The sequence below is a fragment of the Phocoena sinus genome, chromosome 12, assembly GCF_008692025.1.
Source record: "Phocoena sinus isolate mPhoSin1 chromosome 12, mPhoSin1.pri, whole genome shotgun sequence".
In the NCBI taxonomy this organism is placed as follows: Eukaryota; Metazoa; Chordata; class Mammalia; order Artiodactyla; family Phocoenidae; genus Phocoena; species Phocoena sinus.
This window is the reverse complement of record NC_045774.1, coordinates 21421863-21441822: the sequence shown is the minus strand read 5'-3', so window position 1 is coordinate 21441822 and position 19960 is coordinate 21421863. Positions and strand designations below refer to the sequence as shown.

Here is a 19960-nt window from a genome sequence, read left to right as displayed (position 1 = left end):
CACACCATGTCACATTATACAAACCCAGGGATTTTAATTGTTATCAAAAAAGTACTGAGTTTTACTCCCTTCCGGACTATCTCAGATGCGACGTACCAGTGACACAACAGCAAAAGGTTCAGGATGTGAAATCTTTACCATACCACATACCAGGGTCGTTCTGGACATTCCAGAACCTTATGCCAAAATGTAAGAAAGCATTCCTCTTGTCACAGGCTAATTATAAAGTAGATCTCCCTTAAAATCCTCTGTGTGGTTGAGCTGAATCTATACCTCCGAGGCTGCTGGCCAGCCTGCCTGTCTGCTTGGCTCTGATTCTAGCTTGCTGCCCATTTTCACAAGTCTCCCTACCCGTCTGAATCTGCTGTCTTCCTAGGTTTGGGTCACGAGAGTTGAGAAAGCGAGGGACACCAGAGCTTTCCCTCATGGACTAGAGCCCACTGAGCTCCCACGCTCGGTGGCTCCACTTCCCAGCCCCCATCTCAGTCCGACCCAAGCTCAGCATCTGAAGTCATCCCAGACCTTCCCTTGCCCACCTCCACCTGTCTTTCCACTTACCCAGGGGTCTGGGGCACAAATATCCCCTGACCATTGATGGGGGGCTCTTAACTCCCTTTCTGTACACGTCTCCTCCACCATCACTCCTCCGTGCATTTCTCTGCACCTTATTTGTGACATTTCCTCCTAATGAGTGAGATGATCCATATTCTATGCAGGACACAACACAGAAGTCCCCTTGGTTTCTAATGCAACAGTAATTATCAGGAATTGTACTGAGTACCATTTTGTCGACTGCTGTGCCAAAAGCGATTTTAAATATTACTGTATTTAGTTCCCCACATAACACTTTGAGATGAGCGTTATCTGGCTCATTTTACAAATAAGGACACCAAAGCTTAGACAGATGATGTGGCTTGCCCAAGGAAAAGACACTATTTTTTGTTGTTGCCAGAACTACGGTTGACCCTTGAATAACGTGGGGCTTAGGGGTGCTGACCCTCGCCGCAGCGGAAAATCCGAGGATAATTTTACAGTCAGCTCCATATACGTGGTTCCTCTGTATCTGTAATTCCTTCATATCTGAGGTTCCACATCCGTGGAGTCAACCACTCTCAGATCATGTGGTAGTGTCGTTAAGTATTTACTGAAAAATATCTGCATCTAAGTGGACCATCGCAGTTCAAACCCATGTCGTGCAAGCCCTGGGGTGTGGCTGCAGAGTCTATACAGTGAACCATATATTCTCTACCCCTTCTTACTGTGTGAAGGGTAACCCTATGGGTGAACAAGTCAAGTGAGCTTTTAGTTTTTGTTTTGAAGCAATACATCAGTAGCAGCCGGGTCTAATCGTTAAGGCCACTTCCTGGGTTTGAATTCCCACTCCCACACTTAACCTTTCTGGGCTTTAACTTATTCGGACATAAAATAGGGACAGGGATAGTACGTACCTCATGGGGTGGTGGTGAGGACTCAGTTTCTCTATGTAGAGCCCATAGAATTATGCCTGGCAGACAGTAAAAGTTTCTGTATTTGCTATTATTATTATTATTTCTACATTTGCAGTTCCGAGAAGTTCCTCAGCAATAGTAGCAAGAGCACATGTTTTCTTCTCAAGGGTCTGAGAATTTTAGATACGATGCTACAAGTCCTGATGCTACAAGTCCTTTCTCTTCCTTTACTCATTCTTGCTCACTTACACACTCTTCACTTTAAGAATCCAAAACAATAAAGGATATAAAAATACAAATTTGTTTTTAAGTTTAAAAGGATCATCAGGAAATCTTGAAGGAGGGGCTGAGTAAAACAAGTGAACTTTAAGATCACGGGATGCCGACTGTTGTCACCCTCCAGTTGACAAATTCTACAAGAGCAGACGTCCTCACTCCACCTGGTGCAGGACTCCTGGTGGCCAATCTGTTCCTTGGATGTGGTGCCTCCTCCCCAGCACCTCACATCCTTGTCTCCCTGCAGTATTCCTGCTGCTGCAGCTCTGCTTTTCAATCTGCAGGGCACACAAACAGGAAACCACTGCAGATCCTAGGAAATTAACATCCCCAGGGATTCAACAGTGGGTCCCCTGTGCGCTGAGGAGTCTTCTTGCTGCCTCTGGCCATCACCCCCTCCCACGGTGGTTCTCATTCAGCCAGAGCCCACCTGAGATCTAAGGGGCCGTGCATAGTACATGCTGACCACTAAATGCAGGGCACAGTCAAAAGAAAGGAGGCATTAGTGAAGTGGAGAAGATGGGTCCTGGAGTGTCTTCTCGTAGATAAACATTTCTTATCACTGCAGTGAGCTTATATAAAGCAAAATAGAAATTTCTGTTGTCTCAGGGCCCTAGTTGTTTTTGATAGATTCCACACTCCAAATCCTACTGCCCCAAATGTGTCCATTGTCCAACTTTCCAACCTAGAAAATAAAACAAAGTAAAATCATAGTGAAGTGTGCTCTTTCTTTTATGATATAAACTTAAATTGTCCAAAATCAGAATTTTATCACCACCAAACTTGATTATGCCTCAGCCGTGCAATTGCAGATTTTTTTTTTGTTTTCTTATTGAAATGTTTCTATATTTCCTCAAATTTTTGCTGGAAACATACATCACTTTTAAACTAGAGAAAAAATTCTTAAAAATAAAAATAAGAGTGTACTCTAATTAAGAAGTCTTGGAAAGAATATTAAGCCATGAACGAGTAAAAATTTTTTGCATAAAATTTGCACCTGTTTCACTAAGAAAATTAAATTTCAGACCACATTAAACTCCTGTTTAATTGGATGTTTCTTCACCAGTTAAACAGATCTGGCCAGCAGATGACCAGCATTTTCTTCTGTTCAACTTGAATCTTGCACTCAACCATAACTGCCTACTCTGTTGACTTTTACATCTGGGATAGTGTGTGAAAGTTTTCCTAATTTCCTGGCATCGGAAAACTGGAACCAAGCTGAAAGAGTGACGTGCTAAGTGCCTCCCATTCTGAAGAGAGATACCTTTCTTGGGTCTTTTTTTTTTTTTTTTTTTTTTTTGGTATGTGGGCCCCTCACTGTTGTGGCCTCTCCCGTTGCGGAGCACAGGCTCCGGACGCGCAGGCCCAGTGGCCATGGCTCACGGGCCCAGCCGCTCCACGGCATGTGGGATCTTCCCGGACCGGGGCACGAACCCGTGTCCCCTGCATCGGCAGGCGGACTCTCAACCACTGCGCCACCAGGGAAGCCCCCTTTAATACTTTTTAACTTCAGTGTGTGATAGGCAGAATAATGATACCCAAAGATGTACACATCCTAATCCCCGGAACCTGTGACTGTGTCACTTCACATGACAAAAGAGACTTTGCGGATGTGATTACATTAAAGATATTGACCTGAGGAGATTAGCCTGAATTATCCTAGGGGGCCCAATCTAATCTTAAAAGGAGAGACCCTTTCCCAGCTGTGGCCAGAGAGAGACATGACTGGGAGAACAGTCAGACAGACGTGCTGTGAAAAGGACTCAAACGACATTTGCTGGCTTTGAAGATGGAGTAAGAAGCTATGAACTAAGGAGTGTGGGCTGTCTTTAGAAGCTACAAAAGTCAAGGAAACAGATTTTCCTCCAGAGCCTCCAGAAAGGCATGCATCCCCACCAACATCTTGATGTTAGTCCCGTGAGACCTGTGTTGGATTTCTAATTAGAAGATAAATTTGTGAATTAGTTTCAAGCCACAGAGCTTGTGGTAATGTGTTACAGTAACAATAGACAACCCATACACTTGAGCAAGTCATTTAGTCTCTGTGGACCTCAGTTTCCCCATCTGAAAAAAAAGAGGGTGATGATACTTAGGCAGGATTGCTGTGAGAATCAGAAAAATGGGTACAAAATGCCTGCCACGTGATTGGCACTCAGTACAGTATCCATTGTTGTTGATCCGTGTTTATGCTAAGAATACTCAGTCCTTAGGGAGCCTGAATGAGCCCCTTTCTGCATGTTTCTTCACTCGTTAACCTGTCATGCTACTCTGGCAGGTAGAGGTCCGTCCATATCCTTGAAGTCAGACAGTCTTTGTTCAGATGCCCTCTTCCTAAGGGCTTTGAGCAAATTACTTATTCTCTCTTAGCCTCATTTTTACCACCTCTAAAATGGGAGGTAACGCCTGCACATTATCTCCCACTAGAGATAATAGATTATTGAACACGTGGGTCACTCAAGAAATGATAGTATCTTGCCTTCCTCCCAGGCGATAAAAATCCTGAGTGCCCAAGTCTCTGTGAAAAGGTCTCATTTCTCTCTCTTCCTCTTTTCCCCACCATCCTTATTTTCATTTTATCCTCAGCTCTTCTTAAGGATTTTGGTCCTACTGGTGGGGTTTGTGTCTCCTTGCTACCTATTAAGAATGCTAAAGAGTGTTCTGAAAATTTCTTATGCTTCTTGTGCTAAGTTATTCCCCAAGCTCGGCTTTTCCCCTGAGATTTGAGAATGTCATTGCCTTCCCATTATTCCAATCTGTTTGTTTCTACAAACACTTTGTGTAGTGGTGGTTACTGTTTTCTTACCCTCTGAGGAGGAGAAGCCTATCTAGACAGTTGAGGACTTGCCGATTAAGAGTGTGGCTTGCACGCGACTCCTCAGAGCGTCCGTTTGGGTGCTGGTTGAATCGGTGTCTTAGATCAGCATCTGCACAGAAGGTTTTTGTGTGTCATCCATCTCAGTTCCCAGTGTTTACTATTCCGAGTTTCATCTTCTCTTACCCCAAACAGCTGGTTCTCAGACATCCTGGGTATACACGAAGAACTAGAATTCCCCATATGCTAGTAACCAGGCCCCTCACCAAGACCATTTTATATGCGCTTATGACCTTTCCCCCACTCCTCACTCAACATCCCTGGCCTCCATCCATCCCAACACTCCTACTTCGTTTCCCTGCCGTCTTCCGGAATCGCCATTTCGATGCTGCTTGTGCCTTTGATGCTATTGGCAATTTTACTTCGTGTTTCTCCAGCCAGCTCTGCCCATCCCCCTCCTCACTGTGCCCTGTCCCCGCTCAGCGGACGGCCTAGTCTTTAACTTCGCAGAGAACGTAAAAAACTCTCTCGGCATCACTTGCTGGCTCTTCACACCCTACCCAAACCTCAGTGCTGGAGTTCTTTGAGTTCAGCACACGGTCTTTCTCTCTTTTTGTCTATTATTTTTAAATTTTTTTTGTGGCAAGAATACTTAACTTGAAATCTACCCTTGTAACCTAGGTCCTCTTTTTTTAGTACCTCTTCTCCCTGGATAAATCCATCGACTCCGTGTTTACAACTATCTCCATCTCAGATCTCCAGCTCGGAGCTCTCTCCTGATGTCCGCTCACAAGCTTCTCACACTTAGCAACTGCAAACCAAATTCATGCGGTGCCTGCTTTCCCAATCACACCCCCAAACCTGTATCCCCTTGGCATTGCCACCCATCCAGTTATTCATGCCAGAAATCTATGGAACCTCTTCAACCCACCTCTCTTGGGCCTATTACAGAAAATCATCCAGCAGTTTCTAGCTTCACCTCTGAAGCACTGTTAGAATCCGTACACTTTGCTCCCTCTCCACCGCCAACACCATGGTCCAAGCTGCAGTCATCCCTCTGCTGAACCACTGCTTAGAGCTGGCATTTCCCCACTGCCACCCCATCTGCATGGAGGACCCCTCAGCTCTTTTTTAAAAATACATATGATCATGCCACGCCCTTGCTCAGAGAATGTGGATGACTTCCCATTGCTTCTAGGGATAAAGTCCAAAATTCCTTTACATGGCTTAGGGAACCTGCATTACGTGACCCCACCGACCTCGCTGGCCTTATCCCCCTCCTCTTCTCCCTTTGCTTATTACAGCCACAGTGACCTTCTCACTGATGGTCAAGAGCTATACGTTCCTTCCAGCTTCAAAGCTTTCACCTGCCCCACACCACCACCCAAACCCCATCTCTCCTCAGTCACATCACCCATAATTATTAGTTACAAATCCTACGCAGCCTTCAGGTAGTAGCTGAAATCTCTTTCTCAGGGAGACCTTCTCTGATTCCCAAGACTTGGGTCAGCCCCTCGGTGGTACACTACTGCAGTCACGTGTTCATTTCCATCTAGGAAGTTACAAACCAGTCGTAGTTATATGGTTATTTGGTTAATTTTTTTTAACATCTTTATTGGAGTATAATTGCTTTACAATGGTGTGTTAGTTTCTGCTGTATAACAAAGTGAATCAGTTATACATATACATATGTTCCCATATCTCTTCCCTCTTGCGTCTCCCTCCCTCCCACCCTCCCTATCCCACCCCTCCAGGCGGTCACAAAGCACCGAGCTGATCTCCCTGTGCTATGCGGCTGCTTCCCACTAGCTATCTATTTTACGTTTGGTAGTGTACATATGTCCATGCCACTCTCTCACTTCATCCTAGCTTACCCTTCCCCTTCCCTGTGTTCTCAAGTCCATTCTCTATGTCTGCGTCTTTATTCCTGTCCTGCCCCTAGGTTCTTCAGAACCATTCTTTTTCTTTTTTAGATTCCATATATACATGTTAGCATACAGTATTTGTTTTTCTCTTTCTGACTTACTTCACTCTGTATGACAGACTCTAGGTCCATCCACCTCACTACAAATAACTCAATTTCGTTTCTTTTTATGGCTAATAGTCCATTGTATATGTGTGCCACATCTTCTTTATCCTTTCAAAGTCTGCCATCCAAATCCCCTCCCCTCACTATCTAGAGGAAGAGAAAGAAAGTTGAAATGATCTTCAAGAAAATAAAAAGAGCGTCTTCGTCTACAGTTTTCTAAGGATTTATACAAATCCATTCTCTTTAGATATCACATCAATCAAATTGTCAGAGAAACCATTCTTAGGATAGATTGCTTAATAAGAGAAATTGTGATAGTATGTGAGTTTTAAATACAAGCAGATAAAGTAAGGAAACAATTTTAAATTATATATGTTTTACACCTACCTTACACTTAGCTCAATAATAACCATGTAAAGTGTTTATGATACTCCTACCATCTACTCCTCTGATGTTGAATTTCAGCTTTATTGCCACTTCTCCTACTTGCCTGGTTCATTTAAGTTGCCAACTGACGTTGATAGACGTGTAGGAGGAAGCTCACAGTCTGTGCACCTTGCCAGAGTGACATCCTATAGGGGATCCTGGGGAGATGACCCAGTTCAGGCAATAAAAAATTCCAGGTAGAGGAAAGATCCACTTATTAGCCAAAGTACAGCCTCTCCATTTCCCTGAGGGGAGCCTTCTCGATGTCTTTGACAATATAAGAGTATTTTGAAGGCTCAGAACACATTCTCTGGTGGCTGCATGGGTGGGATTACATAAACCTCTTTGCCGTGATCCCCGTCCAGCCGTCAGCAGATGGCTTCCACAGCCTGCAATAACTGGGCAGAAGCGTGTTCCCCGGCATTGCATCTCCCACAGCACCCAGCAGTGCTGGGCTCCCAGGAGACACAAAATGAAAACCAACTGAAAATAATTCAGATGAGGAGATATCTGCACCAGAGTTGAGTTTATACCCCAAGAGTCAAAAGAAATTTACAGCCCCAAAGACCTTTTGTTTGAGATATAATGGAAATGGCAAGAGAACTTGGTCTAAAATACCCATGCAAAACTTTGTCTTTATACATTTAAGTAGGCCCATTTCCCTAATAATTTTCAAAGTAGGAGAAGGAACTAGCTTGATTATTATTATCATATTTTAATTCTCCCATATTCTGAAAGAACCAGGTCCATGTAGATTCAGGATGAAATTCCTTAACACTCTCCAGCAGGTATTTATTTATTGAGTCCCTCCCATGCGCCAGGCATGGTGCTAAGTGCAGGAGGTAAACAGTATATAAAGCTATGGCTCTGTCCTCAGGAGCTTACAGTCTGATGGAGGATACAGGGAAATTAAAAAGCAATTACCCTGGGCTTCCCTGGTGGCGCAGTGGTTGGGAGTCCGCCTGCCGATGCAGGGGACACGGGTTTGTGTCCCGGTTCAGGAAGATCCCACATGCCGCGGAGCGGCTAGGCCCGTGAGCCATGGCCGCTGAGCCTGTGCGTCCGGAGCCTGTGCTCCGCAACGGGAGAGGCCACTACAGGGAGAGGCCCGCGTACCGCAAAAAAAAAACCAAAAAAAGCAATTACCCTACAGTTCATAAGTGCTATGTATAAGAGAAGAAATACAGGAGACTCTCAGAGTCCAGAGGTACATTCCCTATCCCAAACTTACGGAGTCATGGAAGGCTTCCCTGAAGAAGTGACATGTAAGCTGGCCCTTGAGGGTGAATAAGAGTTAGCCATATGAAGGTCCAGGGTAAGGGTATCCAGGGCAGAGAAGGGAGATGGCCTGGAGGCAAGAAAGAGCAAATCACAGTGAGGCAGTGAAAGAAGTTTAGTGCACCTGGAACCACTGGCATTTTCCCAACTCCAATCACTACCTCTACTCTTCCTACCGCAACTGCTTTTATTTTACCTCTCCACAACATCCTTCTTTTTTTTTTTTTTGCGGTACGCGGGCCTCTCAATGTTGTGGCCTCTCCCGCCGCGGAGCACGGGCTCCGGACGCGCAGGTTTAGCGGCCATGGCTCACGGGCCCAGCCGCTCCGCGGCATGTGGGATCCTCCCGGACCGGGGCACGAACCCGTGTCCCCCGCATCGGCAGGCGGACTCTCAACCACTGCGCCACCAGGGAAGCCCCATCCTTCTTTGAGTTGGGTTTTTGTTTGTTTGGTTGGTTGATTGATTTGCCTGTTTCCTAAGATGCCAGGCTGTGTGTGGCTGCCCCCTGTCAGCCTCCTTGACAGGCCCCATTCACCTGCTCACTCCCTAACGCTCAAGCCTCTGAGCAAGCTTTCCCCACTGCCTCCCATCCACTTTCTACTTCTTGGCCAAAGATTATTTTAAAATGCAAATCTGATCCTGTCAATGCTCCTGCTCAAAACTCTTCAGTAGTTTTTTTTTTCTTTTTTGGTAGCACTTACTTTTCCTTATACCGTGACGTATCCTTGGGCCATGATAGTCTCACCTGACAGTAGAAAAACAAGATGTTTCAGTCATCCTTAAAAGCTGAGAATTACGTACAAAAATCTTACGTAAATTAAAACCGTGCATAAATCTGCAGGTACAGATACAAATCGTTTTGCGACTATAGTGAGTAATTTAGCCCCATGACATTCTGCTGGGAAAACACTGGATAAGAAAGAAAATGGAGTCTGAAAGCTTGGGTTAGCTATGTTTCTTAGCTGTGATGGAAGACGGCAAGAAAGAAGTCACAATTCATTCATAAATTCTTGCCAGCCTCTAGAGAAATCCAGAAATTGTCATTACTGCGCTGTTCGGATCTGATCAGGCCCCAGCGGGGTGAACAGCTCACAAGAAATTGTCATCAGATCAGGCCAAGTCCCCTCCATAGACACATTACCCTTTGCTTCCCTTGGTTACACAAAATCTTCAGCCAGATACACTAATCTTTAAACCAAATGTATGTACAGAATTTCAGAAAGCATGTTATAAATAGTTAACTTGAGTACAATGTGAAATGGTGCTATTTGCCTGCCTATCAGGCAAGGGCAGGTGTCTTTTTAAAAAAGATATTCGGGGCTTCCCTGGTGGCACAGTGGTTGAGAGTCCGCCTGCCGATGCGGGGGACACGGGTTCGTGCCCCGGTCCGGGAGGATCCCACATGCCGCGGAGTGGCTGGGCCCGTGAGCCATGGCCGCTGAGCCTGCGGGTCCGGAGCCTGTGCTCTGCCACGGGAGAGGCCACAACAGTGAGAGGCCCGTGTACCTCAAGAAAAAAAAAAAAAAAAGACATATTCGGGTAGATGAGTTTAACATAAGATATGTACCTCTGCCAGGACAAACTTGTACTTGTGAACTAACTCGTACAGAAAGTCAGTGTATCTGCCAGCAGTCCATTTAAAAGTGTTTGCGGTGGCCAATGCCGGACTCATCAGAGCCCTGCTTGTGAGTCCACATCAGCTGGAGTAGCCAGAGACCATATTTGCACTCAGAGGAGTGATCATCTTAATTGTCATTGTGGTTGGTTCCAGGGCTGTGCATCCATTTGTGTTCTAAAGTCACTAACACCAAGATACTTGGTGATCCCACCAGACCACACGGTGCACATTGTTGGCATATAGGTCCTTTCCAATATCAGCATCACATCTTTAGGTTGAATTGGAAGCATTCCCATGAATGCCAGGATTCCACGCCCAAGAAGAATGGCTGGAAAGAGCTCCCGGATCTCAGAGCCTCCCACAGCTGGAGAGCCTCAGCTGATGTCGGGGAGCTCCGTTCTCTTCTGCAGGGAGGACAGTAAAGCCGCACTAGCTCCTGTTTGACAACCAGGATGGGGTAGCACCTCTTCTCCTTGATGTCATGTACAATTTCTGCTGTAGTAGTGAAGCTGGAACATCTTTTTCTCGCAAACTTTAGAAATATTCTTCCCGGTACGAGCTAGCTCGGTGCAGAAACAGGATAACATGGAGCATGCGTAACCCTCATAGATGGGCATCGTGTGGGTGACAGCATCACCCCAAGTCTGTACACGCAGCAGTGTGTGACCAGAGGCGCGCAGGGACGGCACAGCTGGAAGAGCAGCATGCACGGCCGGTTACTGAAGGGGTCAAACAGGACCTGTGACAAGTGGCCTTGAGGTTCAAGGGAGCTTCACGAAGGAGAGCATGGTGTTTCCCAGGAGCGGCCGGAATCGCGGCAGTAGGTGCGGTGCCAGATCCCCCAGCTCGGCCAGCAGGAGCAGAGCTACGCTCATCGGCACTCTTCTCTGGCAGACCCCTCTCTCGTTCTGGGTTCACCGTCCGTATGGCTTTCCTCTGCCCCATACCTACCATCACGTCCTCTTATCTTTGGCAATAAATAACAGAAGGAAACCAGGCACAGGGGTTATCGTCCCCAGCAGAGACCCCTTTGCTCGTGCCCGAGCCATCGTTGAGGGAAGGAACAGTGAGTCCTTGATTCTTCCTGTGACCTTCATTTGCTGCACGCATAGATGGAGAAGAACTGGCCGTGAAGCAGTGACGGTACCATTTCACACTGTACTCAGCTATTTATAACATGCTTTCTGAAATTCTGTGCATACATTTGGTTTAAAGTTTAGTACATCCAGTTGGAGGTTTTGTGTAACCAAGGAACGCTAGGGGTAATGTGTCTATGGAAGGGACTTGGCCTGATCTGATGACAATTTCTTGTGAGCTGTTCACCCCTCTGGGGCCTGATCAGATCTGAACAGAGCACTAATGACAATTTTGGGATTTCTCTAGAGGCCCTGTGAGATCCCGCCCCTGCCTACCTGTGCCACCTCCTCTTCCTGTCCTTGCCCTCCCACCCTCCACCCTCCAGCCACACTCCACTTCTTTCCATCCCTCAGAGCCGCCTGTGGTCTTGCTTGCCTAAAGGCATTCACACATGCTCTTCCCTCACTGATCACCTGATTTCCAGCCCAACCCCTTAACCTACTGAGAGGTTATCTACCCGCCCTTGGATTTTTACCTTAAACATCACTTCTTCCAAGAAACCTTCCCTGATTCCTCATCTAGTTTAGGTCTGTACTGCTTCTTCCTTCCTGCTTCTTGTTTATTTGGAATCACTCCTTAGATATCTGGCTTTCCTACTGCATGGGGATGTCCTGAGGGTGGGAGCTAGGCCTCTTCTGTTTTTTCTGTATCCCCACCTCCTAGAATAATGTTTGTGCAAAGCGTTTGTCAAGAGGGAAGAGATATGGGGATATATATATATGTATATGTATAACTGATTCACTTTGTTATAAAGCAGAAACTAACACACCATTGTAAAGCAATTATACTCCAATAAAAATGTTTAAAAAAACCAACAAAAACACAGAAATGAAAGAATGAGGAAAGGCTGTAAGCAAATGTTAAGGTTTGGTGACCACAAGCTGAGTAAGTTATCTCTTGATTTCTGTTTTCATTGTGACATGAAATTGTCTAAATGCAAGGAGAAAGGTGGGTGACAAAGAAGGGTGTTTTTGTTTTGTTTTCTAAAGAAAGAATAATATAATATTACCCTCTTATCCATCACCTAGGTTCAACAATTATCAATATATTGCCAAACATGTTTCATCTACACCTCTACCTTGTTTTTTTATAGAGATATAATTTACATACCATAGAATTCACCCTTTTAAAGTATACAGTCCAGGGGTTTCTAGAATATTCACCAAGTTCAACCAGTACCCTAATTCCAGAACATTTTTATCACCCCCAAAAGAATCCCTGTACCCTTTAAGTAATCACTGTCCCGTCCATCCCCTCTTCCCCCAGAGCCCAGCAATGACTCATCTACTCTCTGTCTATATGCATTTACCTATTCTGGACATTTCATATAAATGGAATCATACAAAATGTGGTCTTTATGCTGCCTTCTTTCACTTGTCACAATGATTTCAAGGCTCATCCATGTTGTAGTACAAATTCATACTTCACACATTTTTATAGCCAAATAATATGTCATTGTATGGATATACCACAATTCTCTTATCCATTTATCAGTTGATGGACATTTTTGGATTATTTCCACTTTTTTGGCTGAAGATGGAAATGTGAAGGTATAAGGTATCCACATAATTAAAGGGAGAAGAGCTAACAGGGAAGCAGAAGGATGTCAGGCCACAGAGAGGACCCATTTGAATTGAGACCAAAAATAACGCTGCACAGGCATGTAACTTTATGGCACACAAAACCCTTTCAACGTGAGCTCTGCCTCTTCTCCAGAACTGCACAAGCCAGTTCTACTAATCTTCTTGTTGTTCCCCAAACCTCCCTTGGTCTCTTCTTACCTCTGACATTTGCATTATTCTCTCCATGGGGACCATTTTCTTCCAGGCTTTACTCCCACATGCAGTCTATCTTTGAGTCTCAGATCAGATGTCACTTCCTACAGGAAACCATCCCTGACACTCTGGGTCTGTGTTAGGTGCCCCTTTCCAGTCCTCCCATGGCATCCCCCCAGTCACTCATCAAAACACTCACAGCACTGCTCTGCAATCTCATCTCTGCACCACTGCCAGGCTGGTGGGCAGTAACTACTACGACATTCTCCATGTGATCCTTAGTGCTTCAGACAATGCCTGGTACATAATCAGGGCTCAGTACATTTTGAAGGAATAAATGAATGAATGAGTGATGCATACTTTCAAAACTGTGAATCCATGAGGGTCAAAGTTGATAAGAACTGGGGTAGGATAGTAATATGGCTGTCTTTCCAACACACTGATGGTTGCAATTCCTCAGAGATAAATTTTCACACCCTTGATAAGTGAGAACTAGAGTGATTAATGTTTTTCAAAACATATTTATTTGTATTTCTGAACAAGTTTTCCATCAAAGTTGGAAATTAATATTTCAGAAATATTAGTTCATCAGTTCTTCCATTTTCTTTCTTTGTCCACATTTGGTATTCCATTCTTGAATGAAGGTCTCTAGAATATAAATCAAAGTGGCAAGAGGCTGTTCACACAGGTGAAAACAGGTAAAGAAGAATAGGGTACTAGTCAGGATTTCAAATATAATCTAGCATTAGAGAGATAGACTCTTAATTGACACTGGAAAGGGTGAAAATGCTTTTTCAAAAGAAAGAAAACTACTAGTGATATACCCGCCATGGGGTACCATCAATTTTGTTAACTCAATTTTTTTTTCCTTTTGTTAACTCAGTTAAAATTTGGGCTATGTATACTCCCCCAAAATATTAAATATTATGGAAAATTAAAAATTTTACTAGCATAGTCAGTTAATAGGGATAGTCCCTGAACTTAACCAAATAAATCCTTCTTTAAAATGTTTATGCATATAAAATTCAGCAACATTTAAAACATTGTATGCTCCAAGCCTTTGAATTAATCTTCCTTTGAGGAAGCCACTGTGTAGAGGAAGCAATATTGGACACATACAAATCAAGTGAGGTTGATCTATTGAAATGTAGCTGGCAACGATCCAGCTTCCTAGTTTGCTTTCAGTAGTTTATTTCTGAATGCATGCATCTTTAAACTATGTAGCTTGTTTTTACAAGAGACAGATAATGGGAGATGGCCTTAAATTGACTCTTGCTTTGCAATCCAAAATATATCTTTTTTTTTTTTAACATCTTTATTGGAGTATAATTGCTTTACAATGGTGTGTTAGTCTCTGCTTTATAACAAAGTGAATCAGTTACACATATACATATGTTCCCATATCTCTTCCCTCTTGTGTCTCCCTCCCTCCCACCCTCCCTATCCCACTCCTCCAGGCGGTCATAAAGCACCGAGCTGATCTCCCTGTGCTATGCGGCTGCTTCCCACTAGCTATCTACCTTACGTTTGGTAGTGTATATACGTCCATGCCTCTCTCTCGCTTTGTCACAGCTTACCCTTCCCCCTCCCCATAGCCTCAAGTCCATTCTCTAGTAGGTCTGTGTGCAAGTTCCCCTGTGTTTATCTAATAATGAGGTTGGACAAGAATAATGCTGCCTCAGATTGCAGTGTCTAAGGCATTCATTAAAGTAAGAATCAGTGCTCTTGCAGAGAAGCTTTATGCCTAATGTTGATCAGCCCTTTATTGTGTGGAGTTTGCATGTATTCAAGTAGCAAGGAGCTCACCACAAAGGCCATCAGGTGGGTTTCCATGGTAGCAGTCCTTCTTTTGTTATTCCCATTTGAAACATAGACAGTATCCAAATACTCACCATGTCACTGCTTAATGAAAAGAAATAGAATATTGGTAATGCCAGTAAAGTCAGGAAGCTGGTCTTTGGGTGCAACACCAAAGGAGGACATGCTGTCCCCTCAGGTTTTCTTTTAAGCAGCTGTCCATGAAGCGGGACTAGTGTCCCTTTGATCTTATATTATGTCCTATTAATGACCTTCAGTGGCCTCATATCATTGCTCTAGGGACAAATAGAGCTAAATGATGACCAGGATAGTGCTGAATCTTCTGAAAGACAAGTTTGTGATTGTAACTAAGAAGAGTGCAATGTGAAACTAGGGAAGAAAAAAATCAGCTGTTTAACATATTAAGGATAACACTGTGGAAAGAAAATTGCTTCTGGATTTTTGTTGTGTTTGTGTAGGTGTTCATCTTTCCTAGTGACTCAACACCTGGATTTGCCCACTGTCTTTGTTGTTTAAAAATAAATGTAACTGGGAAGTGTCATTCCCATTGGTTGTGAATCAGTCATTGGAGTTCACAGCAGCACATGGGAGCTCTATGATGCAGCCTGGCTTGTTCTAACAGAGATCACTGGAGAAGTCAACTGGTACTCAGTCATTCAAATAGAAGAATTTACTAAGGCTTAACATTATTTTTCTATTCAGGCCTCCCAAAACATCATTTCTGCCACTTACTCAGGAGAGAATAAAAACTGTAACTCTTAATTTAATTTACTTTTCTCCTTCCCAGAGACTAGGAGATCTGAAAACATTTATGAACTGGTAAGACTTTAGTGCTTTAATTTTAGCTATTTTAATTCATGAAATCTCCACAGGGCTCTATAGGGCTTTCCCTTGTAGTACTAACCTTCATCATAAATGGCTCAAGTAAGTGTAAAATACGTGGAGGTATGTAAAATTATGCCAGATATTAAATATATTTTAAAATACTTTAAAAAGAAAACTTCAGTGAGATCGAGAGTAGGAATTACTATGGAACTGGATAAGAGTGTGGCTGGTGAGACAGAAATGGAAATGACCCAGGACTGAGATGGAAGAAATTTAAACTGAATCAAGGGTTGAAGATTTCCAGCTTGAAGTTGTTGGGAAGCATCCATTTACCTTTCAGGTGGGGTGGATGATAGAGGAAATGTGGGCTTTCCCAATGAACAGACAAGAATGAGTTCAAGGGAGAGATTCAAAGTCAGCAGGACTAGAAACTGGGGGACTTACTGAATACCAGAAGGAGAAAAGGCTAGGGCAAGCAATTAAGGTCTTGCAATAGAAAAAAATTCTCAGGTCAGTGTTCATTTATCTATAGTTTCCATTGCTTTACTTAGAATTGACTTAGTTTACAAAATGTTGAAAGGAAAAACCAACAACCTAGAATTCTTTATCCAGCAAAATTATCCTCCAAACATGAAGGAAAAATAAAGATTTTCTCAGACAAAAAAAAAAAAAAACTGAGGGAATTCATTGCCTGCAAACCTGTCCTAGAAGAAATGTTAAAAGGTATTCTTTAGGGAGAAAGAAAATCATGAAGGTCAGAAACTTGGATCTACATAAAGAAAGGAATAACAGAAAAAAGAATAAGTAAAGATGAAATAAAATATTTATTTTTCTTACTCTTAATTGATCTATTAGAGAAGTGTTCCTCAGAATTACAATAGTAACAATGTATGTGGATACATGAAATGAATGACAATGAAGTTATAAGGGATGGAAACAAGGAAGTGAGAATACCCTGTATTAGGTATCTGCACTACCTAGGAATCAATATTTGAAAGTGGGCTTACATTAGTTATGAATGTGAAACACTAGAAAAAATTTGCAAAAAGAAGTATAATTGATATTCTGAGAGAGAAGAAAAAATGGAAGCATATAAAATACTAATTAAAACCAGAGAAAATGGAAACAAGGGAGAAGAAAATAAGAAACAAGTACAATGAATAGATACTACAAACAGTTATTAGTCCAACTATATCAATAATCACTTTAAATGTAAATGTTTAAATACATCAATTAAAAGACAACGATAACAGTAACCAAATATGTGTTGCCTACAAGAAACCCACTTTAAATATAAAGACATAGATAGGCCAAGAGTAAAGGGATGGAGAAAGATTTAACAGGCTAATACTAATCAAAATAAAAATGGTTTAGCTATCTTTATTTCAGACAAAGCACACTTCAAAACAAACAAAATTATCACAGATAAGGAGAAGCACTATATAATGATAAAGGGATTTATTCTCCAAGAAGACATAACAACCTTTAATGTGTGCTTCTAACAACAGAACATCAAACCATGTGAGGGGAAAAACTGATAGAACTACAAGAAGACATAGTCAAATCCACTATTATAGTTGGAGATTACAACAACTGTTTTTCAGTAATTGATAGATCAAGCAGGCAAAAAATTAGTAAGGATATAGTTGACCTGAACAGCACCATCAATCAACTTGATCAAATTGACATACATAGAATACTCTATTCAACAAGAGCAGAGTACACATTCTACTCAAGCTCACATGGAACATTCACCAAGACAGATAATATTCTGAGCCAGAAAACACACCTTAAATTTAAAAGTATAGAAATCATACAAAATATGTTCATAGTCCACAATGGAATTAAACTAGAAATTAATAACAGAAAGATACCTAAAAGATCCCAAAATATTTGGAGTTTAAGTAACATGCTAAACTACACAGGTCAAAGAAGAAGTGTCGAGAGAAATTTAAAATGTTTTGAACTGAAAGAGAGTGAAGATACAACTTATCAAAATTTATAGGATTCAGAGAATGCAGTGCTCAGAGGTTAATTCAGAATATTAAATGCATATATTAGAAAAGAAATAGATCTAAAACCAATAACCTAAATTTCCACTTTAAGAGACTAGAGAAAGAAGAGCAATTTAAACCAAAATCAATCAGAAGAAAGAAAATAATAAAAATTATAGATGAAATTGAAAACTGGAAATTGATAAAACCAAAAACTAATTCTTTGAAAAGGTCAGTAAAAGTGATTACGCTCTAGCCAGGTTAACCAGGAAAAGAACAGAGAAGACACACATTACTAATATTAGAAATTTAAGCAGAGTCTCACTACTGATCCCATGGACATTAAAAGAATAATTAAGGAATATTATGAACAACTCTGTGTCCACAAACTTGATAATAACTAGATGAAATGGACCAAATTACCAAAACTCACAGAGGAAAAATAGACAATCTGAATAGGCCTATGTCTACTAGAGAAATTAAATCAATTTTTAGTAACCTTCCAAAACAGAAAGCTTCAGGCCCAGAGGGTTTTACAAGTGAATTCTACCAAATGTTTAAGGAAGAAATGATAACAATTCTTTACAATCTCTTTCAGAAAATAGAAGCAGAGAAAGCACCCTCTAACTCATTTTATGAGGCCATCAACATCAATACTAGAAAAAGACATTACAAGAAGGAAACTTACAGACACATACCTCTCTTGAATATAGATGTAAAACTTCTCAAAAATATTAGCAAATCTAATCCAACAGTGTATAAAAAGTTTTATTCACCAAGACCAAGTGGAATTTATTCCAGGTATGCAAGGCCAGTCAACATTGAAAAATCAATTAATGTAACCCACCACATCAACAGACTAAACAGGAAAAATTGTATGATGATATTAATAGATGCAGAAAAAGAATTCGACAAAGGCCAACACCCACTCATGACTTAAAAAAAAAAAAAGAAAACTCAGCAAAGTATGAATAGAGGAGAACTTTCTGAGGTTGATAAAGAACATCTATCAGGGCTTCCCTGGTGGCGCAGTGGTTGAGAGTCCGCCTGCTGATGCAGGGGACACGGGTTTGTGCCCCAGTCTGGGAGGATCCCACATGCCGCAGAGCGGCTGGGCCCATGAGCCGTGGCCGCTGAGCCTGTGTGTCCGGCGGGAGAGGCCACAACAGTGAGAGGCCTGCGTACCGCAAAAAAAAAAAAAAAAAAAAGAACATCTATCAAAAAAACCCACAGCTAACATCATACTTAATGGTGAAAAACTGGATGCTTTCTCTTTAATGTTGAGAACAAGTCAAGGATGTCCTCTCTAATCATTCCTGAAGTCCTAGTGCATCATTCCTAGCTAGTGCAATAAGACAAGAAAAGAAGATAAAAAATATATATAGGTTAAGGGAAAGAATAAAACTGTTTTTGTTCACAGATGACATGATTGTCCATGTAAACAATCCAAAAGAATTAACAAAAAACTCCTGGAACTAATTAGTCACTGAATACAAGGTCTATTGATTTCCTGTATACTAGCAATGAATAATTGGTATTTGAAATTGAAAACGATACCACTTACACTAGCATCAAAATAGTGAAATACTTAGATAAAAATCTAACAAAATATGTACAAGATTTATATGCAAAACTATAAAACACTTGTGAAAGAAGTAAAAAAGATGTAAATAAGTAAAGGGAGAGTCTGTGTTCATGGATTGGAAGACACAATATTTTTAAGATGTCAGTTCTTACCAGCTTGACCTATAGATTCAACACAAGCCCAATTAAGATCCCAGCAAGTTATTTTGTGGACATAAAAAACTGGATCTAAATTTTATGTTGAAAGGCAAAAGACCGAGAATAGCCAATGCAATACTGAAAAAGAAGAAAATTGGAGAACTGACACCACCTGATGTCAAGACTTACTATAAAGCTACAGTAATCAAGACACTGTGCTCTTAGTGAAAGGATATACACAAAGATCAATGAAACAAAATAGAGCGTGAGCCCAGAGGTAGAAATCTAGTCAACTGATACTTGACAAAGGAGCAAAGGTAATTCAATGAAGAAATGATACCTTTTCAACAAATTGTGCTGAGACAATTAGAAGTCCTTATGAAAAAAACTGAATCTAGACACAAACCTTATACCTTTCACAAAAAATAACTCAAAATGCATCATAAATCTAAATGTAAAACTCAATACCATCAACTCCCATAACAAAACACAAGGAATTTGGGTTTTAGATACAACACCAAAGCATAAGGAAAAATATATTGAAAACGTATTCAGCTTCCCAAAATATGTTACAAATGTATTTGGTGGGCAAAAATTGGAAAAAAAGAGAAAAGAGGTTGTAACAGAGCAGAACCCATATCTTTCATCTTAGCAAGTCAGAAGATAATATCTAAAATTGATAAGTCAAGAAACAGCAATATATGGGTATGTTTAAGAAACATGGGACTAAAGATAAACGAAACAGCTGAAATTGTTGAAATGTGGCTTCCTCTGGAGAACAGGATGGGGCATGGGAAGG

At 41.8% G+C, this 19960-nt stretch overlaps 1 protein-coding gene and 1 long non-coding RNA gene across 5 annotated transcripts in view; one reads left to right on the top strand and one right to left on the bottom strand.

The window, feature by feature from the left end:
- The window catches only part of AIG1 (androgen induced 1), a 234042-nt gene that overhangs the window by 194637 nt on the left and 19445 nt on the right, over positions 1 to 19960 (top strand). The window lies entirely within an intron of this gene.
- LOC116763440 lies at positions 13304 to 18533 on the bottom strand. Its single transcript, XR_004352528.1, has 2 exons — positions 14609 to 18533; positions 13304 to 13450 (listed from the first exon to the last, which is right to left on the bottom strand). It is a non-coding gene; the product is annotated as an uncharacterized LOC116763440 (long non-coding RNA).